Here is a 25788-nt window from a genome sequence, read left to right on the forward strand (position 1 = left end):
TGTAGGTCAAAATCAATTCCATTTCATGAAATATTTAATAGTAGATTCTAAAGTAGGATACTTAGAGAAGCAATGGATAATTTTGGACATAGTGGGAAAAGGAACTGATTTCTTGAAAGACTGATATGGACCTTTTCTTCATTTAATTCTAATATTAACATAAAAATGTTCAATGGCATGTTAATAAAAATTAGAAATATATTTTTATTTATAAATAGATATAAACATAGTCCATCTCTTGACTATCCGTGGATTTACCTAATTTATAAATGTATCTGAGGTGAACAGACTTTTTCCTACCACCACCCAGTAGGATCAGACAACTAATAACCACAAACAAGAATGACCTGGAAATGCCTACACAGACTGGGTGAGACTGTATGTCTGGGTTTGTGTTTATACGTGCGTTAAAGTATGTCACTCTTCGTTCCAAAACCAAATAGAAATTTTTGATTATTCTGGTTTAATGTAATTCAGAGTTTATCAAACTAAAATCCTAAGTTTCCTGGGTTCATAGTCATATTTGGGAGGGCCAATGAGTCCTCATGATTGACAAATAATAGTGTTGTCTATGCCTTTTCTCCTGTTTGTTGATTCCAGCAATTTAACATTTACTATGCTATCTTATCCCTGAGTCCCCTGAAAGCAGGGTCTGAGACGATGTCATCTAGGGTACAGGTAGTTTATCTGGGACAAGATCAGAGGAAACAGAAATAAGGGAGCAGGGAGAGTGCCATAGGAAGGGGGGGAAAGGCAATAAAGTATGTTTTATTTAGATGGTTACCACCCACGTAGGGCAACTGGGGTTCAAATCCCACTGGGGAATCTGTGAGGGACCATGTAGAACATACCTCAGATTTAACTGACTGAAGCACAAGCAAGTAGGGCATTTATACACCTACTCACATCCTCATTGCTTGAAAGTTGCTCCCAGAGATGTTATCTCCTGTCTCACCTCCAGTCTGCTCCTATTCATTGGAGCTGAGAGTCTACTGTGGTTTTGGAAACCCACAATGAGCTCCATAGTGTGCAACTGAAGTGGGCACTGCCAGTGAGCATACCCCACCCACGTTTGATTTATTGAATTCTCTAAAGCTGAGTTTTCTCTTTGAACAATTATGATAATACTTGCATTGTCCTTCTTTCAGGATTCAGTACTTTCTAGGATTTTTACAATTATATCAATTCAATTATTCCTTGCCACCCAATGTGTGATAGGCAAATATTCACCCCATTTACAGGTAAGAAGTCACGGGCTCAGAAAAGAATATTAATTTTCTAGACCTTCAAACCTCTTCACTGATATTCTTTCCAAGATATTAAGCGGTTTCTATTGAACTAATAGATCTGAAATTTAGAAAGACCTTTGAAATGTCCAAAGACCTTTGAATGAAGCCATAATGATTCAAACTACAAATTCCACCTTGTAACTTTCAGTCCCCAGGAAAACAAATAAAGAATGCCTTAGTCAGAACAGTTTTGGCTTTGACTGGCAGAAACCCAGTTTAGGCAAAGAAGGAATTTATTGGCTCAGGTAAGTGAAGGATGGACAGGGATTCCTCTAGGTGACTTTGTTTCTGTTTATTGGTTCCCTTTGTGTCTGTTATAAACCAGCTTCTTCTCTAGGCTAGAGTGCATTTCCACCCTATTCAGAATTGGAGATTCTGACATTCCCTACAGAATTGAGATTCTGGAGTGTCAGAATCTCCAGTCTCGATAAAAGGGAAACTGGAATCAGGTCTCTCTAAGCCAAAGTTTAAAAATCCCAGAGAAGAGCTCTGGTGGCCCAGTTGCAGTCAGGCATGCACTTTCAAATAGATAATTGATACCAGAGAAGCAGGATCAGCTTGAACTTTCACGTCTTCAAACTCCGGGGGGATTTAGAGTAAAAGCATTTGTTGAAAAAGGTAGAAGGTACATTTTTGGTCAGACATATCAATTGCTATCTGTCTACTCCAAAGGAGAAAATAATGTAACATCTACCTTCTTAGTATTCATTAAACATAAACGCTTAAATCCTTTTTCTTTTTTTCTTTCTTTCTTTTCATTTTTTTTCTTAAGCATATTTGACCAAGTTGGCCAAACTGCTCTAACACTCTTTAGGCGCAATCATCATCTTAGTTGAGGGAAGAAATCCCTACAGAATTGAGATGCAAAATTATTTTTCTATTAAGTATTAGTTATTATTATCTGTTAAAATCTGGGCTATTGCTTGAGAAGTTCCTTGGGTGAAAGAAATGGAAACTAATACCAAGAGCACATTAAAGTGGAAAAGGAAGATAGCCAGATCACTGTCTTTAAAAAGGCAATAGGGTTTGGGGGTTAAAAACATAGATGTTGAAACCCTTACCCATATTTATTCAGAACCCAGCTATCACTTAATTAGCTTGAGCAAGTTGCGTTGTCTCTCTGATCTTTAGCTTTCTCATCTGTAAACTGAGAATAATAATAGAACTCACCTCACAAAGTTGTTGTAAGCACTACTATGAGTTAATACATCGGGCACAGATAAACTTAGCTATTATTTTTGTTATATTGGAAGTGCCGCCAATATAATGGGCTAGATATATTGAGAAGTGGGAGAGGAAAAGCCCAGAAGAGAATTATAAACATTTATGTTCATGAGCTCTTTTTAGTGAATGAAATGAAAATTTAATGATTACTTTGACAAAAGAAAAAGTGAATAGGTCTGTTCTTCAGTATAATGCATGAAGTAAAGTCCAATTGGGATGGAAACAGAGATACGTGGAGATGGGGAAGAAGATCCACACAGACAGAGGTGAAGACGACTGAAAGAGATGAGATGAGTAATCACAGAGGTCAGGCAGGAAGACTTTAAGTTGGAAGGAGAAAGTTAGGAAGGCTTGGGAAGGCCAGAAATACATTTCAGGTTGCAGAGATTATATACCATTGAAGAAGGAACATCAGGGCCTTTATAGAAGAGACAAAACAGCTGACAAGAAAAAGAGGAGATTCAGTCTCTGTGTTGGGAGAATAATTTAAAACAGCAGTTAGTTCATTCTGTTCTTGCAGCTACAACTGTCAGCACTCTGGTAAGATCATGTGATTGGAGAAGATGATGAATAAAGAGAAGAGGTAGTCAGAGTCATTGAGGAAAGCATTGTGAAAATAGTATGTAAAAGTGCATCCATATCATCAAGAAATCAGTGGGACCCAAATAAAACTTGAAATATTAAAGCCCCAAGCACATCCAGTCAATAAATATAGTCTTCCTCATATCATTTGTTTAATGATTCCTATTGGTATGCATTTCAACAGAGATAATGAATGGTACAAGGTTGACAGAGCCGCTTGGAATGTGCATAGGAAATGGACAGTTGATTTATGTAGACCAGAGAACTACATCAAGGTCTGAAGTCCATCGTGACCAAATGACAATTTTGGCCCTCTACCACTCTCTAAATGGGCCCTAGAAAAAGACTGCTTGGATTGACATCTCAGCTCCAACACTGTGTGCAACCGTGGACCTTGCTTAACTTCTCCAAGCCTCAATTCCGCCATGTATGAAATTAGAATAAGGGTACCTATTTCATATGATATAAAAACTAGATGAACAAATATATGTAAAGTGTTTATTATACCCATGCCAGGTACAAAGTAAACAGTATATGTGTAAGTGTCCAGTAGTATAATCTTTGTAGGGGATGCCATCTTCCTTTTGAAGCTCACTGGTTAGATCCATTCTATGAACTCTTTGTTTTGACATAATATATTTAAAGGTGAGACATTTAAATTATTTCAAAGTGTTCTTTTTCTTAATAACTGTTTTATTTGTTTACAAAAATAGATAAAAATGAGGGGAAGGGATGCAAAGTACTAAGGCAGCCACAACTATTCCCAGCAATGGCTGGCTGAGGGCATCACTCCTAAGTCATCAAATAACAAACATTCAATACACACAATCACATTGACCACATTCATCATGTCGGTTATAAAGGCCTAAATCTCTTCACATAAAAGTCTTAGATTTGTGTTGGTCCTGCAAGGGCTAGCACACATTATCTGTATCTCAGAATTTTATTTTCAGTTTGGAAGAAATGGGTTTCTGGAAGAGGGATGCTTGAAAAGCTGTGCCTTTGTGCTTTCCAGCAGAGTTCTGACCAATAAACTAAAGAGTTGTACCGGAGGACCCGTCCTCTAATGCAATAGAGACTCCCAGAGGCATTTTTTCAAAATAACAGGGACTGCACAAGCAGAATAGTCTCTCCAAAGTGGTAGAGATATAGGTCCTTGAAATGGCTGCTCAGTTGGGAAAAGTTTCCAGCCACTTTCTCCCCTGACAAACACAGACCTCAGGGACATATCCCTGTGCTATTTGCAAACGAGTGGAGGCCGTGGCTAGAGAAGAGAGATTTCAGTAAAAGAACCTTCCCATCAGCAAATACCCTCCAAACCCTAATGGCCATGGGCAAAGGTAATACTTACCTTTGAACAAGTTACAAAACCCTGTCTGAAGAATGGAAAATATTCAAGCAAAAATTTCCCATGGTCATTTATAACATCAAAAAGAAAAAAACTTGAAATACTACTTTTTCTGGCCTAAGGCAGTCTCAATTTTTCTTTCTACAACATGGCAATTATCATCTTTGAATATTTCTCTCTGTTAGGTGCATAATCAGTAAGTAATTAGTCAGGCTCTAGCCTTAGGGGGAAAAACTCATCTAAATAGATATTCCCTATGGACTCAAAATCAATTGAGATAAAGGTCAATCACATAACTCGATCTAGATGAGATGTATGTCTGAGTATTGACTGGTTACAAAGACAGCATTTGAAATAATTTTATAATTATTGAGGAGGCTTTGCTCTTTCCTCACAGCAAGGCTCTGGTAATAGACCTGCCTGTTGGATCAAGTCAGTGGTCGTTTAATTATATCCTCTTTAACAAAATTTGTTAAATTTATTTTTTAAATTTATTTTTCAATTACAGTTGACATACAATATTCTATTAGTTTCAAGTGTACAACATAGTGATTAAATACTTATATAACTTATGAAGTGATTGCCCTAGTTAGTCTAATACCCACCCGACACCACACACACAGTGATTACAGTGTTATTGACTATATTCCCTATGCTGTACTTTATATCCCTTGACTATTTTTATAACTGGCAATCTGTACTGCTTAGTCCCATTCCCCTTTTCACCCTTCTTTAACTAAATGTAACATTCCTTCTGAGTCTGAGCCATCCCAGGATAAAAGCTCACCCACCATCCACAGCTCCTCCCAGTTGTCCCCCAATTAGCAGCTCCACCAGTTCTTATTCCACTGTTTCCCTGGTCCCCTGGCTCCCATTTTGCCTCCATACATTGGGTACGATTCTTCATGAAGTGCTTTGGAATGATGCCAGTGTCCCGTACTTTCAGCAGACTTCCAGGACACCACCTCCTATTTCTGTGCTCTAGCTTCCTACAGCAGCTCACCCACCCATGTTGTACCTGCCTAGGTTCAGCTTGACACTCAGACTGACTTCCTTCTGACCAGGAGAATGAGAGGGGAGTTTCAAACAAATGCTGGAATTTCAGAGGCCAGATACAATATAGACCCAGCTTCAACCAGATTTTAGTCAAATTACCTGTGACCATGAAGGCTCCAAGAGATGTTGACTGTCAGTCTGCAGTTCTCAAGTGTCAGTCTTTGTACAGAGTCCTAAGCAATTTGGTGGGCATCTGGGGCAACACATCAGTGCTTTTGGAGAAGGATCTGCCAAGAGAAACACTGTGCCTCAGTCCCAGGTTGGAGGAAAGTCAGACACAGGACAGTTACACTAACTAACTGGAACACTGGGATTGAGACTTTCATCCCAATTATAAGAATTGGGGCACACAGGTCTGGGTCGTTTGGTGCTGAAACATGCCAGTGACCACCTCCTTTACTACATCCAAGAAAGAGCAATCCAATTGCAGTGGAGGTGACAGTAGAAACAGGATGAGCTGTTTCCAAGTCTGGCTGTTGTTTCACTCCAGCCCCATCCTGTTTCCTCCCACTCCTGATTCTGATGATAACATCTAAAGGAGAGAAAGATTTACTCAGAGCTGCCATCAAACTCCCACCTGAGTGTAGGTTGCAGCTATGCAGAAAAGCTTAGCACGTATGAAGTTCCCATGAAAAGAAAAGCTTCTGCCTGTTTTATTTTTTTGGTGTAGCCAGACAGGTAGAAATCTCAGATGATGCTGATATGAGTAATGAAGTAATTTATAACCTGTTTGCCAGCAAATTGATCTTCAAGTAATCTGACGCGTTACATACACAGGCATGCTCTAAGCAATCAACACACAGACAATAAGTGCAATGGAAAAAATTCTTCATCTTACCTTTTTTTTTAATTATAATTTATTGGGGTGCAATGGTTAGTAAAATTACATAGGTTTTAAGTGTAAAATTGTGTAATACATCATCTGTATATCACATTGTATGTTCACCACCCAGAGTCAGTTCTCTTTCCATCACCATGTATTTGACCCTCTTTACCCTCTTCTACTACTCCCCGGCCCTTTACCCTCTGGTAACCACTGAACTATTGTCTGTGTCTATGAGTTTTTGTTTCTTTATTTGTTTGCTTTCAGTTTTGTATCCCACTTATATGTGCCCTCGGATATATGATTGGATAAAGAAGATGTGGTATATATACACAATGGAATACTACTCTGCCATAAGAAAAGATGAAATAGTGCCATTTGCAACATCTTATCTTTTTTGCTTAGTTTTAAATAAGGGTTTTAAATTCTCCATGATGGTGACCAACACTTCCTGGTTTGCCTTGGGCCTTCTCAGTTTGAACACTGAAAATCCCTTGTTCAGGAGCACTCCTTAGCTCCGTGCAAACCAGGATAGTTGATCACCTTAATGGAAATTCAGAAACCTGGATTGGAGCCTTTCTGTACCACAGATTAAATGTGAAGTTTAGGGCATATCAGTTAACATATATCCAATCCTCAGACAATCTAAAGCAAGTTTAAGACCTACATAAAACATTCCATGGATCTTTTTTATTACATATATCAAAGGTTCTCAACCAAAGAGTAGGCATTGACACAAAGCAAAACAAACCCTGAGTAGTGTCAAAATGTTCCCTGTCCCTTTTGCCCTTTGTTAAAACCACAGAGAGAAGGTTGAAAAAACAGGTCCAGCAAAAATTGAGTAGCTTTAAATATTTCAGTATTTATTAGAAAATTTATTCACTTTTAGTATGAATTTAATGTGTATTTTAAAAATAATTGTTTGCTTTTTTATTATGACTTTCAGGTGTACAAAACAACATAGTGATTAGACTTTTAAACCCCTCACAATGTTATAACCCCAACAAGTCTACTACCCATCTGACACTGTATATAGCTATTACAATACCATTGACTATACTGCCTATGCTGTACTTTACATTACGCGACTGCATATTTTTTTAATTACAGCTGACATTCAATATTATTTTATATTACTTTCATGTGTACAGTGCAGTGATTAGGCATTTATATAATTTATGAACTGATCCCCCAATAAGCCTAGTACCCCTCTGACACCGTACATATTTTTTACATTATTGACTATATTCTCTATACTGTATTTCACATCACTGTGACTATTTTGTAACTACCAATCTGTACTCCCTAATCCCATCACCTTTCTCACCCATACCCTCAAACCCCCTTCCATCTAGCAACCATCAGTTTGTTCCCTATATCTATGAGTCTATTTCTATTTTGTTTGTTCATTTATACTGTTCTTTAGATATCATATATAAGTGAGATGATATATATTTGTCTTTACATATATATTTGTCTTTATTGGTCTGAGTTATTTCACTTAATATAATCTCCTCTAGATCCATCCATGTTGTTGCAAATAGTAAGTTTTCATTCTTTTTTATGGCAATGTAATAGTACATAGTATAAATGTACCACAATTTCTTTATCCAATCATCTATTGATGGGCATTTCTGTTGTTTCCATATCTTGCCTATTGTGAATAGTGCTGTAGTAAACATAGGGTGTATATATCTTTTCAAATTAGTGTTTTGGATTTTTTTGGATAAATACCCAGGAGTGGAATGCTGGGTCATAAGGTAGTTCAATTTTTAATTTTTTGAGGAAACTCCATATCATTTTTCATAGTGGCCGCACCGATTTGCAAACCCACCAACAACGCACAAGGATTCCCTTTTCTCCACATCCTCGCCAACACTTGTTTGTTGATTTATTGAAGATTGTCATTCTGACAAGTGTGAGGTAGTATCTCACTGTGGTTTTCATTTGAATTTCTTGCTGATTAGTGACATTGACCATCTTTTCATATGTCTATTGGCCATCTGTATGTCCTCTTGGGAGAAATATCTTTTTCAGGTTTTCTGCCCATTTTTTAATTGGATTGTTTATTGTTTTGGTGTGGAGTTGTATGAGTTTTTTATAAATTTTGGATGCTAACACCTTATCAGATGTATCATTGGCAATATCCTCTCTCATTCAGTAGGATGTCTTTTCATTTTGTTGATGGTTTCCTTTGCTGCAAAAACTTTTTAGGTTGATGTAGTCCCATTTGTTCATTTCTTCTTTTGTTTTCTTTGCCTGAGGAGATATATCAGTAAAGATATTACTAAGGGTAATATCTGAGACTTTACAGCTTATGTTATCTACTAGGACTTTTATAGTCTCAGGTCTTACATTTAGTCTTTAATCCATTTTGAGTTTATTGTTGTATATGGTGTAAGAAGGTGGTCTAGTTTCATTTTTTGTATGTACCTGTCCAGTTTTCCCAGCACCATTTATTTAATAGACTGCCTATACCCCAATATATACTCTTCCTTTGTCATAGATTAAATGACTAAATAGGCATGGATTTATTTCTGGGCTCTCTATTCTGTTCCATTGATCTGTGTGTCTGTTTTTATGCCAATACCATGCTGTTTTGATTACCCTGGCCTTCTGGTATAGTTTGATATCGGGTAGCATGATATCTAGCTTTGTTCTTCTGTCTCAGGATTGCCATGGTTATTTGGGGTTTTTTTTATGGTTCCATATAAATTTTAGGATCATTTGTTCTAGTTCTGTGAAAAATGCCATTGGTATTTTGATAGGGATTGCATTGAATCTATAAATTGCTTTGGGTAGTATGGACATTTTAACTATATTAATTCTTCCCAGCCATGAACATGGTATATTTATTTCCATTTATTTGTATCTTCTTTAATTTCTCTCTTCAATATCTTATAATTTTCTGAGTACATGCCTTTTACTTCCTTGGTTAAATTTATTCCTAGGTTTTTTTGTTTTTGTTTTATTAAATTGTAAATGGGATTGTTTTCTTAATTTCTCTTCTTGATAGTTCCTTATTAGTGTATAAAAATGCAACTGATTTCTGAATATTAATTTTATATCCTGCTACCTTACTAAATTCATTTTTCTCAGTTCTAATAGTGTTTTGGTGGAATCCTTGGGGTTCTCGACGTATGGTATCACGCTATCCCACTTGTCTGCCTTTTATTTCTTTTTCTTGTCTGATTGCTATGGCTAGGACTTCCACACCTATGTTTAACAAAAGTGGTGAAAGTGGGCATCCTTGTCTTGTTCTTGATCTTAAGAAGAATGTTTTTAGATTTTCCCCATTGAGTATGATATTAGCTGTGGATTTGTCATATGTGGTCTTTATTATGTTGAGATATGTTCCCTTTATTCCTACTTTGCTGAGAGTTTTTAATCATAAATGGATACTGGATTTTGCAAAACTCTTTTTCTTTTCCTATTTATATGACCATATGATTTTTATGTTTCATTTTGTTTATGTGGTATATAATGTTAATTAATTTGCAGATATTGTACCAACCTTGCCCACCAGGAATGAATCCCATTTGATCATGGTGTATGATCATTTTAATGTATTGCTGAATTTGACTTGCTAATATTTTGTTGAGGATTTTTGTATCTATGTTCATTAGGGATAGTGGCCTATAGGTTTGTTTTTTGTTTTGTTTTGTGTTTTGTTTTCGTAATGTCTTAGTGTGCGCTGGAATCAGGGTAATGTGGCCTCATAAAATGAGCTTGGGAGACTTCCCTCCTATTGAATTTTTTGGAATAGTTTTGAGAAGAATAGGTGTTAATTTTATGAATGCTTGGTGAAATTCACCTGTGAAGCCATCTGGTCCATGACTTTTGTTTGTTGGGAGCTTTTTGATTACTGATTTAATTTCATTAGTAGTTACTGATTGGTTCAGATCTTGTTTCTTCTTGATTCAACCTCGGAAGACTGTGTGCTTCTAGGAATATATGCATTTCTTCCAGATTGCACCATTATTTACAATTGCCAAAAAATGGAAACAACCTGAGTCTCCATCAACAGACAACTGGATAAAGAAGCAGTACATACATACAATGGAATATTACTTGGCCATTAAAAATGAAATCTTACCATTTGTGACAACATGAACAGTCCTGGAGGGTATTATGCTAAGTAAAATAAGTCAGACAGAGAAAGACAAATACTATATGATCTCTCTTATCTGCGGCATGTAAAGAATAGAATAAGCAAATAAATGAAACAGAAATAGACTCATAAATACAGAGAACACTCTGGTGGTTGCCAGTGAGAGATGTTGGGGGGGCTGGGTGAAAAAGATGAAGGAATTAAGTACAAATTAGTTACAAAATAGCCACAAGGATGTAAAATAGCTATAAGGATGTAAAATACACAATAAGGAATATAGTCAATAGTACTGTAATAACTATGTATATTGCCAGGTGGGTACTAATTGGGGGGTTGGAGGGGTCACTTTGTAAATTACATAAATGTTTAACCACTATGTGCTACAGCTAAAACTAATTTAACACAATATTTAATGACAAATGTGATTGAAAAAAATTTTAAGTAAAAAGATGAATAATAATTTAAAAAAATAATAGAATCCTTTCCTTCCCCTCTTCGCCCAGTCAAGCTGACACATAAAAATTATGGTTAATTTTATGTGTCAGCTTGACTGGGCTAAAAGCCCAAATAGCTGGTAAAACATTATTCCCGGTGTATCTGTGATGATGTCTCTGGAAGAGTTTAGCATTCGAATCAGTAGACTGAGTAAAGATTGTCCTCACCAGTGTGGGTGGGCATTGTCCAATCTGTTGAGGGCCTGAACAGAACAACAAAGTGAAGGAAGAATGAATTTGCTGTCTCTGCTTGAACTGAGACATCCATCTTCTCCTGCTCTGGGACATTGGCTCTCCTGGTTCTCAGGGCTTTGGACTCAGATAAGGACTGACACCATCCACCCCTTCATACTTAATTACATCTGCAAAGACCCTATTTTCAAATGCCCTAGTTCTAGTGTCACATTCATAAGTACGAGGGTTAGAACTTGAACTTATCTTTTAGAGGAACACACTACAACCCACAGGAGATACTGTAAGAAAAAAATCTAGCCACCAACTGAGAACTAATATTTTCAACAAAAGTTTCATATTAGATACACAGTCTCTCCTCTCTCTCATTTAGTTCTGACACTAATAGCAAAGTTCCCTTTAATTTGAAAATACGTATCTGAAGAATGAATGGTGGTAATTGAGAACGACAAAGTTTCAGGGACATACAGGTCTAAAAACTAGTTTGATGGCTGAAAAAAATGTTTTTCAGAGTTTCTGCAGTTTTCAGTGCTAAAGCAAACTTTTTTCCTTACTATCCTGTTTACATTATCATTTTAAAATATTGGTTCCAAAATATTTTTTCTATCCAAAGGGCTATTTTTAAAATACAAATGGAGACAGCTTTGCTGTATTATTCCCCATTTGGATGACTCATATAGCAAGACTAGAGAAAAATGAAAATCATCAAATCTGATAAAAGTCAAAACAAGTAAAGACTGGAGAAAAAAAAATCTGCCTCAGAAAACAGAAAGTGTGTGTGTTTGTTAATTTAAGGGGGAAAAAACTATTTATTTGGACTTTGGATCTCGTGTCCTTTTCTTCTTTTTGTTTTTCTTTCTTTCTTTTCTTGTTTTCTTTTTCTTGTCTTTTCTTTTCTTTTTTTTCATTCTCAAGTGGTGGACACTGTTTACAGAAAGGAAAAAAGTCTCAACTGCTTCTACATATACAAATTTATTTTTACCTGCCTAATATGAAAACTGTATAATGTAAAATAATGAGGGATTGTGACCACTAATATAATTATTCATATAATAATAACCAATAAAATGTGTTGCCTAAATGTTTATACATTGGTAGAAATCATTCAAAACCTAAAATTACTGTGTCTTCAAGGTAAATAATTAAGTAGTTTAGTACAAATAGCTTAGATGTCCTCAACTTTGTATGATCTGACCATAATTTCTTAGCTTATTTGATGACAAATCCAGGGCATGCTGAGTTCAGGAGCTCAAATAAAGTCATTGAGAGCCACACCTTGGCTCTCCTCTCTGTAGACTTCATGGTCAGGATCCTCGAAGAAAAGAGGCTCTTTTAAGCCTATACCACTCCACCTACCTGCAGCTTTGGCTGAAAGACAAAACTGGGTTACCTGAACCAAACACTGTAGCCAGAGGAACTATGTGTATGATGTTCTTAGATCTGGATCCATCGCACATGATAACAGTAGCTACAGGTTATTTCCTCAAGGGAAATAACAATAATAGAAACTGTAAAATATAACAGTAACCAAGTGCTATTACTAAAAAAAAAAAAGAGGTAGAGAGAGATTGAGAGAGAGAGAGAGAGAGAAAAGGGGGAAAATAGAAGTCAACTCCATCTGGGCACCTAATGTAAAGAGGTGTTCAATTACATCAGTGTCTTTTTGTATAAAGGATGGTATGTTTAATTAACTGATGGGAAAGGGTGATGAAAGTTAGCATCGCTGAGTATCTTATTTCATTTTTACATCTGTGTGCTAGCTGATGCTCTCTTGTTCTGCAGTTGAGAAAACTGACGTACGGAGATGGTCAACAACCTCATAACTAACAAAAGACAAAGCCATCCCTGGAACCAGAGCTTCAAGCTCTGAAGTCCATGTTATTTTTCCTCGCCAGGAGGCCTAGCACTCCTACCACTGAAAGAAGGTCACTGAATGAGGGTAACACTGGATGCAGTCAAGACAGGATCATGAAAATGTGTTTGTGAGAAGGGAGCAGCTGTACTGTCCTTGATATTTGTCACACTGTAAACCATGTCTGCACCCAGGAGGCTGGTCAAAAAAAAAAAAGAAAATCCCCTTACACTGAAGTGAAGCCCAGTTTATAATTCAGGGAGTTCACAGAAAATGGTACTATGTTAGGATATTTTTGTATCACATAATTTCCCTGTGTTGTCTGAAAAAAAAAGTATTTCTGTTTATATCAACTCATATATATGTAAAGGATGCAAAATAGGACAACAATTTAAAATTGAAAGAATAACCATGTTGTCTTCTGCCCTTCCTGGAAGCCTTTCTAAAAAGCACAAATGCAGATGTACATGTAACACAAAATGTTGTCCTATTCCAAGATGCTTTGTTTCCCTGCTCAGGTGATCCAGAAACAGTCTCCCTGGGTACTTTGAACTCTCCCTCTGCATTAAATAATTTCCATTGGAACTGGGGCTAAAGAGAACATCTTAGAGCTCAAATATTATGCCACCTAAATGAGAATTTTTATTTCCCCCGTTCTCCCTTTTGCTAGATAATCAGTAACTGCCAATACATATCTCTTAATGATATATAACTCTTGGACAAGCCTGGAAAATGATGTCTGATTAATCTGCAAAGTTTCCTCCTTCTATAGAACTCAACATTGATGTTTAAAAAGAGAGGCTTTGCAGCTCAGATGAAGCAGAAAGGAATCCAAATATTCCCCAAGTAACTCAGCCTTTTAGCCATAGAAGAAAACTCCTGTATCAAGATTCTAGAATTTTTCTTTGTCTTGGTAATTTTCCAACATTTGTTTTCATTCTTCCAAATGCCACATCAAAGTCACAGATGGCAGCATGATTTGAGCAGGTTTGAGCTTCTCTGTTCTTTAATCCAACTCCTAAATTGGATTTGGATTAGATAGAAGTTAATATTAACCTCTCAGCCTTCCCACCCCAGTCTTCCCTTTTCTGCTCCTGGTTGTTTCGTGATTGAGCTTTCAATTGTTTGACCCCATTAGTATTTCTTACCAGCACAATTAAAGTGCCAAATGTCTTGGTAATGTCAGCACCATTATCCCAGTACCTTCAGTGTTTCCCTTCTTATTTCAATTTGTACTCTCAAATCTAAACTAATTGAGGTTATCAGGAGAACGCTGAGTGGCTAATTTTTCCTATGTATAAAATGTAATGTTGATAGTAGGTTTAGGCTTGGAGTTTAGTAATTAAATATTATACTATAGGCTGTTTCTACATGGTGCAAAATATTCATCCAATATCCAAACATGTGGCTCAGGACTTTTTCTATTTTTCACCTTTTACCTAGATGCTTGATATGTTTTAGATATGACCTTAAATCTTAAAATTATAAAAGTGCATATACATTTCATGTATTAAGATTTAAAGATGTTTGTTAATGCACCAAATTTCAATAACTATAGAAATATTAATTCCTACACAGAGATGTGAAGATCGTACATGCTTCTTTTTAGAATTCAATAAAAAATTATTGAATGTTTGCTATGTGAAAAGCACTGGTATGGGAATTTGAGGGATGTAATAAGTCTGAAAGGATCTGCCCTCAAGTTCATGTATGTGACATACAGTTTAACTGGTTGACCCAAGCGTATTATTACAGTACACGTTATTACTTCACTGTAAAAGATCTCTGCTTACAGATGCCATTAATCCTACTTGTGTTTTTGTTGTTGTTGTTGTTGTTGTTTTTACCAGTTTCCATACATTTGTGGGCTATAGCATGTAATTCCAGATTTGGCTTAATGAATTAATTCATTCAACAAATATATGAGCACCTACTATGTTCTAGGCATTGTACATGGCATGGGAGTAGAGAGAGAGAGTCATCTTCCGACTCATGGAACATATAGTCTGTGGTAGGTGAGGCCACCCTGAAAAATCCACTGTGTAATGTGTATGGAACAGGTCAGGGAGGCCTACACAGTGTTCTCGGGAGCACTAAATAGAGGACCGTGTGTTCACATTTTTATGTTCGTCTCTACTTAGGTTCCAAATTTCAAACTTTCTCCTTGTTCCTCTCCTTCCCTCTAACTGGGGTATCCTAGTATTCCAAAAAACAGACCCTTGGAAGAAGCACATAATCAGATAGACTTTTAAGTCTGGCTCCACCACTGACAAGCCATGTGTCCTTGGACAAATTTTTTTACCTTCTCTGAGTCTGAATGTCTCCCTCTATAACATGGAGATGTTACTATGTCTGCATATATTTGATGTGAGAGTGAAGGGGAGAAAACAAGTAAGGTGCTTACAAAGTGCCTAAGTATAATAAATGTGAGTACTCTCCCCCACACAGCCACAGTGTAAATTACCTTATTGGTCATATCTCACTTGTTAACTGGCCTGACTTATAAAGATAATAGCTAACATTTATTGAATATATACAATGAGCCAAGCGATCTAACCTTCTGGCTCTAATTGTTCTTCTCATAGATTTCTATTTCTATCTTTGGGTCGTCTAGCCTCCTAGTCACTTCCTGGCTTATTCAGGCTGCTGACAGACCCACACTGCCTTCTCTGACTGCACCTCACTACCCATTATCCCGATTGGAGGTCTTTTGCTCCCAGTGTTATATGTGAAGGAACAGTTTCTAGGCACAAAGCCACAAGGATAACCCTATTGTTGGGAACAATAGGCTTCCTTCTCCGCAGTCTTTTCCTGTTTTCCTTTCAAAATGCCCCTGGACAGATGCTACTGAACTTGAAACCAGTCTTGTGATCAAATTCTGCCAAAATACTGCTGACTGGGATAAGCACATAGAAACCTTTTAACTCTTTCCTGTCTGCTATTTACAGTTTGTACTTGTCATCTAGAAAGAAGAAAATTTGCCATTTAACTGTACTACAGGCAGAGTAAGATAAATATCAGTATGAAAAATACAAGGTACTTTGAGAAAGAGTTCTCACAGAATCTCAAGGGACCCAAGCCTGGCTCCTCACAACGTATTTCATTAACCACTTGACAGAAGTTTAAGAAGAATAACTTGCCAATAAACTCTTACTGATTATCTACCTGTTTTGCTTCCTGAAGCATCTATTATTCTATTTCCATTTCCCTTTCCTTTGAAGAAAAGCTTTACTTCTGTGAATATACAATCTATACCACAATCTCCTACCTGAAGGAAAGAAAAGAGTAGCTGGAAACTACCTAGATTCTTCAATCTGTTGCTTATGCCAGAAACCAAACAACTAGTTTTGCAACGACAACACTTAGAAGGTGGAGGGCAGGGAAGTGGCAAGCTAAGCAACCAACCACTGTCAATACCTTAGAAAGATGTAAAGACTGCTCTGACCAACAACCACACATGTATCCACTCAGTTCCTGGTTCCTGGAGGTAGTTCACTAGGAGAAGTCAGCACTAGTGGAGGTGTACAGATTGAAAGCTATCTTCATGGCAGCTTGATGTAATGTCCATTATTTATCATAATAACTTATGAGCCCAACACATCTGAAATTAAGGGAGAAGTTAATATCTTGTCAGTCAATATCCTTCAGTTTCAAGGTGTTGTGTTAACCAGTTCAGAATGTTTCTTCCATCAGCTTCTTGTTGTCACCTTGGAAATCTAAAGAAATTTTATTTGTGCCACAATCTGTCTTTGGCAGTTTCTTGGTCAAGGTTGTTAACTTTGTCAGTAATAGCTTATACCCATCTTAATTACTCTTTTAAATTTATTTTAATGTATGCAATGAAATAAAATCATCCACTTTTAATTAATCATGATCACAGTACTCATCCACTATTACCTTTAGCCTAATAATATATGTTATGCTTTTATGTGCCACCCAGGCCTAGGAATCTTTACTGGGAGTAGTAACCCCGTGGTCTGGGACCAGCCTCTCTGGGAATACTTTGAGACTTGCTATTGCCCAAGGAGGCTGCCAAGGAAAAGGGGCAGGGCCATTCTATCTGCAGACCCAGCAGACTCCCTCCCACCCCTAATGTGAAAAATTTCTGGCTTTCCTCGGCAACTCTAAAGGGACCCCCTTCCCTACACCCCCCACACTACTTATCCACTCTTTGCAAGCCCAATCAGTTAGAAACGCAGAAAGAGGCATTGCTTTCCCAGAGTTTCTATTTTCTGCTCTGCAACAACAACAACAAAACTCTTAAAGCAAAGAACAAAAGTAATCTGCTTGAAATAAGAAAGAAGAGAATATAGGAGTAAAGAACACACAAAATACTGTTTAGAGACAATCCATGAGGGCAGCTCTGGCCCAGAGAATGTGCTCAACACATGTATTTATTGAAAGAATGAGTGGATTTGAATTGTTAACGTATAATCCTATCATGTGTTTTGTAGATATTTGAGTGTGTTGACAGGTGGGCTTACATGTATACAGGGAGAGAAATGCAAGCTGACTTTTATGGGCAGAAGGAGGACAGTCTTTCTGTTCCCTGTACTGTCTACCATAGCACCACATCCCGCTCTGAGGCCAACTGTGTGCTTGCAGATACCACCACAGTCATCTTAGTAAAATAAGAGAAAACTGGAGACTGTCCTTCTAATTCATGAAACCCACGATGTGTTTTCCATAGGCTAATGACAGTCTGTCTTCCACTCAAGATGAACAGAGAATGTGAGTGATTGAGAGACAGAATGGGATGTAGGAGACCCTCGACCACATATGAAGCAGAATGGAGTGTTTTGGGTATAAATCAGTTTCAATCAAGCAGGTTCTAACAAATCATATAATATGATATTTAGATAACTATCTCCTCAAATGGTGAAAATATTTCCACTTCCCTCTTTCAAAGCTGAGATAAGTTTTGGAAAGGAGATTTATTACCCTTCTTCATAAAGGTCAGAGAGGGAGGGAGAGAATACAATTCTGATATAGTTCTTCAGCTGGATTTTTTCTTATTTTTCCAGAAGACATCCAGCAATTCGGCTATCCTTGCAGAAGTTTCATTCAACTCTCTAAGAGTACATATTGTCTAATATGTAGTTGATGCTTAAGAATATCAAATAAAGAACAATAATTTCCTGGAAATTGAGCCCTCCCTCTATTTGGAATTTACAAAATGTGCTTGTTCCTTCAGTATTGAAGCCGATCTTCACTTTGGCAAGTCACTTATCCTACAGGACTCATTCTTTTAAGAACAAGCCCCCAGCTCCAGGAAGCACATCGACTTAAATGTAAGCAGGCTGCAGTTTGCTCCCTAATAACCTTGTGACTATTTTGTTTCTGTTTCTGTGTTTCTTCTCCAGTTCTCTTACTTGGCTCTAAAGATTGAAGCACCAGCTCATCTGCACTTTCAGAAATCCAGTTTCCTTTTTTATCCCATTTCTTGCTTTATGGTGCTTCCTAGCCCACTATTTCCATAGATTGATAATCTTATAAAGAGTACCCCCTCTTGCAGCAAACTCCTGTTTGTCTCTCAAAGATACACCTAACCATTCATAGACCTGCTCCATGAACGCCAGCCCCAATCCTAAACAGGCTAGGTCAGATGTCCCTGTCTCAGAACTGGACTCTTTATCAAAGAGTTCTGACCCTGGATTTCTAGTTTTAAAAGAATCCCAGGATAGCAACATATAAGGCTAGCTGAATATAGATATCGAATTCATTTCAATCATTGGGAAAGCCAAGTTCTTAAACAAGATATTCAGCTTTCTTTAAGCAGATGCCTTCATTTACTATTCAAGCTAGTGCAGAATCATTCTCTTGTGATACTCACTCTGAAGACCAGCCAGGAAAAATGCTGTTATCCTTTTATTCTAAAACTACAGGATACATTTTCCAGAGGGTGATTTAGGTGCTTAATAAAACATATGTACCCAGAGGCACTGGATCTAGTGACAGAGTCAACAGGTGGAGGCGCGTCTCATCCTCCTCACCATAGGAAGCACGCTGCCTAGTGTTGCAGAAGCTATTTTTCAACACAATTATGACAGGGAAATGCTCCAACTCACACTTACTGGGGGAATGCCACATCGCATAAGCCATATGATGAATGAGGGGAAAAATCAGGTCACAGAGCATTATTGGAGAGACAAATGACATCCAAGTATCCAACTGTAAAATTACAGGTGAGGATGCTGGCCTAAGTCAGCACCTCTGATGGAAATAGCAAGTCTCATGATTGCTGCTCATGTGCCTGAGGGCCCATATTCTATGAGATGATGTTCACCCAGAAATGCTCTCTGTAGGTGACTGCCTGGTCTCCAGCCTCACCATCCTTCTTCTATCAAACTGGGGCCATCTGACCAACCCTTAGTTTCAGCCCTGTTAATATCATCAGAAACGAACCCTCGCCTTAGCAATGAGGATTTAAGAAATTCTAGACCAATATTTGGATGTGACACTCATTCCAGCCCTTGTCTCCTAGAACATAAATTCACAACTGCATCTGAATAGTTTTCTTCTGCTCACTCAAAATTTATAAAAGCATGGCTTTTGAAACCAGATGGGCGTAAGTTCTAATCCTATTCCCACTGGGGAAGTTTTAATATTTCACTTCTTGCCTGTGGAATAAAAAGAAAACATTTACTTGCAGAGTTGTTCTAAGCATTCACTAGATGGTAAATATAAAATCGCCTAGCAAAGAGTCTAGCACATGGTAGGTACTTAACTTGTTGCTTTTTAAAATTTCCATATTACAATTCTTGAGTTTTCCTCTAGTTTTGGTCTGACATCTTGGTTGTTGAAATTTCTAATATCTCATCTCAAAATTGTTAGCATTCTCATGAGGCATTTATTCTTTGAGGCCTGCACTGTCCAATGCAGTAACATTAGTCCTATGTGGCTAATTACATATGAAATTTAATTATATATTTTAAATAAAATTAAATATTCAGTTCCTTGGTTGCACTAGTCACATTTCAAGTGCTCAGTGGCCACATAATGAGTGGCTACTGAATTGGACAACACAAATAGAGAATAATTCATTATAGCAAGAAGTGCTATTGGACAGCATTGACAGAGATAATATCAAGAAACTTACTAATTTATTTCACTGCTTAGTCCTGAAGTATTTTATAACCTTTACTTAATGTGTCAACAAATGACAGATGGACCAGAGGCCACCAGCTTCTGTGACACAAGTTATGAATCTTGAAAATTGTTCATGCTTATTGTGGTTACATAAATAATAAGATTTTCAGTTTTGAGTCTACTATTCTTAGTTTAGGGTACCATTGTATAAGAGCAATTAACCCAAGACTTAAATGACCTTTAAAAATAGAAATCACATTAAATATCCTTGAAAGGTTTTAAAATATTTCTCCTCAAAAACTGAAGAGTTGAACTAAATATTCCCAAAGATTGGGTCACAGAGGAGTACCAATGTCTAATATTTTATGTCCAATTCAATAGCTGGCACACAATATAATGTTTGCCATTATCCTCTATTCACTCATTCAACCAGCAAATATTTTTGAGGACCTGGTATAGGCCAGAACTTCGGTTAAATGCTGAAGACACAGTAATGCACAAAATAAAAATATGTCTTTTTTAAGGTACTTACAGATTAATATTTTAATTCAGGCTGATTTAGATTAATAATATTATAAGAATTTTTGGTTGCTTTATTTTCTCACCTCAGAATAAATGGCTTATTCTTCTGTCACCATGTACATGGAGAAAGAAACTGTCCACTAGCATCTGCATGTTCAAGTCAGAATTACATTTTCCAAAGCCACCCTTTCCTGGTCTCACTTAACCAGCCACCAGTTTGGACTAAGTCACCAAGATGGCAAATATGTTTCACATTATAAACCAACGGTAATTAATTGTCAGGTTATATCTAATTACTTGCACTACCTGGGGCAAAAATGAGGGGGGTGGGGTGGGAGGAGGTGTTATTCCAGAGTCAGAAGGCAAACAGGGGCAGACATAGAGGCATGAAATAGCATCAAGTTCAAATGACTTGTCTCCAAATTGCTCTTGTGATCTTTGGTGGTTCCCAACCTGAATCAGTTTCATTCTTTCTATTAGTTTCTCTAGAAAAAGTTCTCTCTTCTAAACTTCCTCCTAACCAAAGCATCTGTTCACATACAAATCATCTTATTATCATTATTAAATTTAACATTCTTAAAACTCAACTCTAAATTTGATGGGCTCGTCATTTACAAGGAACTAAGTTTCAGAATAACCAATAAAACAAAGTTAGCCATGAAATTGGATTACTAACGTGAAGTCCTACCCAGACTGTTTAGGGGAACTACGTCAGCTAGCCATGTACAGTTCAGGATGTGTTTTTCTCAGTCAAACTGAACAAGATGACTATGTAGTTAGTGCCTAGAATATAGAACAATAAAGCAAACTATACTGTGGATTCCTATTTCCAAAAAAAATGTTCATTTTCTATTTCTATGCCTTAAGTACCTAAATAGCCCCTAAGTGGTTATTTTTTAAAAAACCATAAAATCTCCTTTTCCTCTACCAGTGTGTGTGCTTGTGTGTGCGTGTGTGTACGCTAAAGATAAAAGAGAAGAATTGAAACTAGCTATAAAATTACCAATGAAAAATTTACTACAATGCCTGGCATGCCATTCTTATAACTGTAAGATTATTTAATGTACTGAAGAGATGAGTTACTTCATGCCTACAATTTGTGTAGTTGGAGGTCAGTTCATTTTTTAAAAGACATACACTGCATGAAAAGGGTAATAGTACTTATAGATTTTAAACTGAATGACAAATGATAAAAGAAACTCATGCAAAAAGTAATGGCCCAAATTTATTCTGTCAAAGAATGTATCATTCTCATGATACAGAACTGAGTCAAAGGAACTGAATATTTGTGTATCCCTGCCCCCTTGTGGTGGTATGTGTCTTTTAGGAAAACTAAGCAAATTTTTACCGGAGGAAAACAAACATTTCAGATTTGAAAACAGACAAGAAAAAAATGAAAGTAGAAAGGAATATTTAATACATAATAGAATAAGTTTATTTCCATCAACATTGTGTACTTAGTGTAACATCTGTGGTTAACTTTAAAGAGCTACTATACAAGAATAGTGATAAATGCAAAATCTAAATCAGTCTGAGACAGACACAAATAGATTTTTATTTTAGGTTTTCAAAGCCCCATAATAGTAATTATATAGAGCTGTGTTTCACCCAGAGACTATATAGGATTAGATGATATGTGTCATTTAGTCACAATGATGAATGCTTATTGAAGACCTACTTACTATATGCTAGGCACTGGATTAGATCTTGGGAAGAAAATAATAAACAATAGTAAACAGAGTTAGCCATTGTGGAGTTTATGCCTTGTGAAGAAAAATGACAAGCAACAAATAATCACACTAAAACATTACAATCTCTCAGTGATAGTTGAAGAGAATATGGTTCTATGAAAGCCAATAATAAAAGTGATAAATTTAGGGAATTTTCAGGCTTATGTGAATCCCCCATGCACATGTATTAAAATGCGATATTCTCCTGTTTAAAAGGGCAATAAATCTAGCATGGGAAGGGGGCTAAAAGGAGAAAGAGAGTGGGAGGCTGGGGGGGGGGAGGGGAGGGTATATGGAAACTCTCTGTACTTTTTCTTTGAACCTAAAACTGCTCTAAAAAAATAAAGTCTATTAAAGAAAAGAGGGAGAGGAAAAAAACATTTCATAGCAAAGGGCACTGAGGTAAGTAGGAAGAAGCATGCACAGGAAAGTACAAGCGAAGCCTCTGGGCTGGACGGTGGCACGGCACATTCCAGGGCCTGAAAAAGTCAGTACCCAGAAAAACAGATGGGTCTCCAGGGAACATGGAAAAGCATTCAGGAGCCAAAATTGCATCACCCTGGGGGCCACGTTATCAATTTAGGTCTTTAACAGTAATAAGAAGCTATTGAAAGATTTTGAATAGGAGGGTGACATAGTCTGACTTATAGTTTAGAAATATATTAAATATTTAAAAATTAATCTTTAAAAAGGCAATGAGGGTGACAAATTAATATACTACTTTTATTAAACTATCATACATGTAGTGAATGCTTACTAAGTTCCAGGTGGTTCTAAGCGTTTAAGCCCCGTAAGGTAGGCAATAGACTATCATAGTAGTTTCAACTACTAAGAGATGATAGTAGCTTGGACTACAATGGTGGCAATAAAAAGGAGTGATGAGAATACATTTGAAAAATATATAGAACAAGGGATGCGTTGAATTAGGAGATTGACAGAGAGTGACATGGATGAGTCTTGGTTTCTGGCTTGTGCCACTGGGGAAAAAATGATGCCATATCCTAAAGTAGAGAACTACAAAGATTATATTTGGAGAGTTGGTGGTGGGGGGGGAGGGAGGAGGCGAGAATTTACTTCCCTTTGGCCTTGGAAACTTTGAGTTTGAAGAGTTCCTGGGATATCCAAGTGCACATGTGGGGTATGTCCACAGAGACCTGGGTTGGGTCTAGAACCACAGACTAAATTATCTCCTCATAGATTATCTTTGCCAGAGCAAAGATGAAATTGCCTGGAGATAGAACATAGGAACAAAGGAGTATAGAACTAAGCCTTGAAGAGAACAAGAATATATTGGCCAAGTAGCAGAGACTGAGCCTGAAAAAGGAAGGGAAAAGAACCTCTGACTAGAGAAGCTTAAGGTATCTTGGTTGTAAAAGAATAGAGATCACGTAAGAAGGATGCCAGAAGATCTCAAGAGAAAGAGAGACTTCAATTAACAGAAGAAAAGTTGTGAAAATTGGAAAAGGGGTTCAGAGAATAGGCAAATTTGCTGGTGGCAAACAAGTAGACAAAATTACTAACATTCAGTTCACCAAATGGCTGAGTCACTGACAACAAACCCATCAAATATGCTGATTTGACAAAACATAATCTTTTAAGTTTTAAGGAAAATATTCAATTTGATGACTGAATATGAAATAGTTCATATGAAGTAACATTTTAGTTTTCATATTTCAAGTCTCATTATATAATACCCAAAATTTATTTTAAAAACTCATACAACTTAGTATAAAAAAAAAAAAATCCAATTAAAAAATGGGCAGAGGAGGCATTCTCCAAAGAGGACATACAGATGATCAACAGACACACGAGGATGAAAAGATGCTCAACTAGTCATCAGAGAAATGAAAATAAAATGTTATTTATTTTTAATTTAGCCAATCTTTTAGCATTTATCTGTTAACATTTGTAGTATTTTTAATCAATTTATTTTTACCATTCTTTAACATTTTTTAAAATTTGGTTCATTATGGTCATTTGTCTTCATTTTTTTTTGTACTTTCAAGAATCATTTTGCAAATTGCTACCAACCAAGTTAAGATAATCGTAATTGTTCCTTGATAGAAGTCACATTTTCAGTTTCAGAGATATCTGGCATCTTTAACTAATTCTGATTCTTTTGGATGAATTTAAATTTTAATTCTAAATTTAACTTAAACATTTTAATTAAATTTTAATTTAATTTAAAATTCTGATTTATTTTAGTGTCTGTGAGTTTAAGTTTAAAGTTTAATCATAAATAAATTTTAATTTAATCTTAAACTTTAAATGTTAGCTGTATAAAAGGAAAGCTGGTATGCCATTTGAGGAAACAGTAAAGGAATTAGGAAAATGCTTAAAGTTTATGAAATAAAAAATGACTTTCCAAGATAACTGAAAATATTTCAGAGATAGACAAGTGGCCCCATTACATATAAAACGAGAGAAAAAAAGATGGAAATAGCTTTTCCTTGAAAAAAAATTTTTAATTAATACTTATTCTGCTTTGCTAATCTTTAGCATGTATGGATTTTTTTGTGTGTGTGGCCACGTTCTCAGGTGCTATATCAACCTTAAAAAGTTAATATCAAATATATGGTGATGGAAGGAGAACTGACTCTAGGTGGTGAACACACAATGGGATTTGTCACCCCAATAAACTTTAATTAAAAAAAAAGTTAATATCTAGAAAATCATATTTCATCATTGGAACCAAATTTGAACATCCTAACAGCTTTAACTATTAAGCTATGTGGAATAATTGATAAATTTGGTGATCTGATCACTTGGCAAATGGCCTTTCAGGTGATCCTTTAACAAATGTATTTCAAATTAGGAATCTTCCAATTCACTGCAGCAAAGACAAGCTTCCTTTTCTCAATGTTGTCACAATCCAGGAGAGATTAATATTCAAGTAGTTATAAGTTTTCTAATAAATATTTAGAAAGGAGGTGTGTGCAAAGTTCTATGGTCGCACAGGAGGGAGGGTAGGTGAGCAGCCAACTTTGCCTCAGGGGAAAACTTCACAAGGTTCACAAGAGTAATGGGAGTATAGCTGATTATTGAAAGATTGTTCCAAGAATAAGAGAGAGAAAAAGATAAGTCCCTTTGGAAAGTATGAAAGGGTAAGCTGTTTTCGGAGAATGGCAGTAAGAGGTTCAGCATTCAATGCTCAGGAGGCATGGATAATGGCAAGTAGTAGGAAATCACGGATGAAAAAAAGCCTATCATGTTGAATTATATTTCAGGAATAGAAGTATTTGTGAATTAACAAGGCTTAGAACTTCACTGGGGATAGTGGATGGATGAAGGAGCAGATCCAAGGATGATGGGCAATTTCCAACTTGGACAAGTGCAATGTGCAGACTAGATAAAAGATGTAGGAATGAGTGGCATAGATAGATAGATAGATAGATAGATAGATAGATAGATAGATAGATAGATAGATAGATAGATAGAGATAGAGATAGATATATGGTAATTGAAACAAGAGCAGC

General features: G+C 36.6%; 1 long non-coding RNA gene across 1 annotated transcript in view; it reads right to left on the minus strand.

Moving 5' to 3' along the window:
* The window catches only part of LOC141568627 (uncharacterized), a 146033-nt gene that overhangs the window by 26607 nt on the left and 93638 nt on the right, over positions 1-25788 (minus strand). The window contains exon 2 of the long non-coding RNA XR_012491804.1: positions 5599-5726. This is a non-coding gene — a long non-coding RNA (uncharacterized LOC141568627). The remainder of the gene's footprint in view (positions 1-5598; positions 5727-25788) is intronic.

Source organism: Rhinolophus sinicus, linkage group LG14 (genome assembly GCF_036562045.2).
Source record: "Rhinolophus sinicus isolate RSC01 linkage group LG14, ASM3656204v1, whole genome shotgun sequence".
NCBI classification, from domain to species: Eukaryota; Metazoa; Chordata; class Mammalia; order Chiroptera; family Rhinolophidae; genus Rhinolophus; species Rhinolophus sinicus.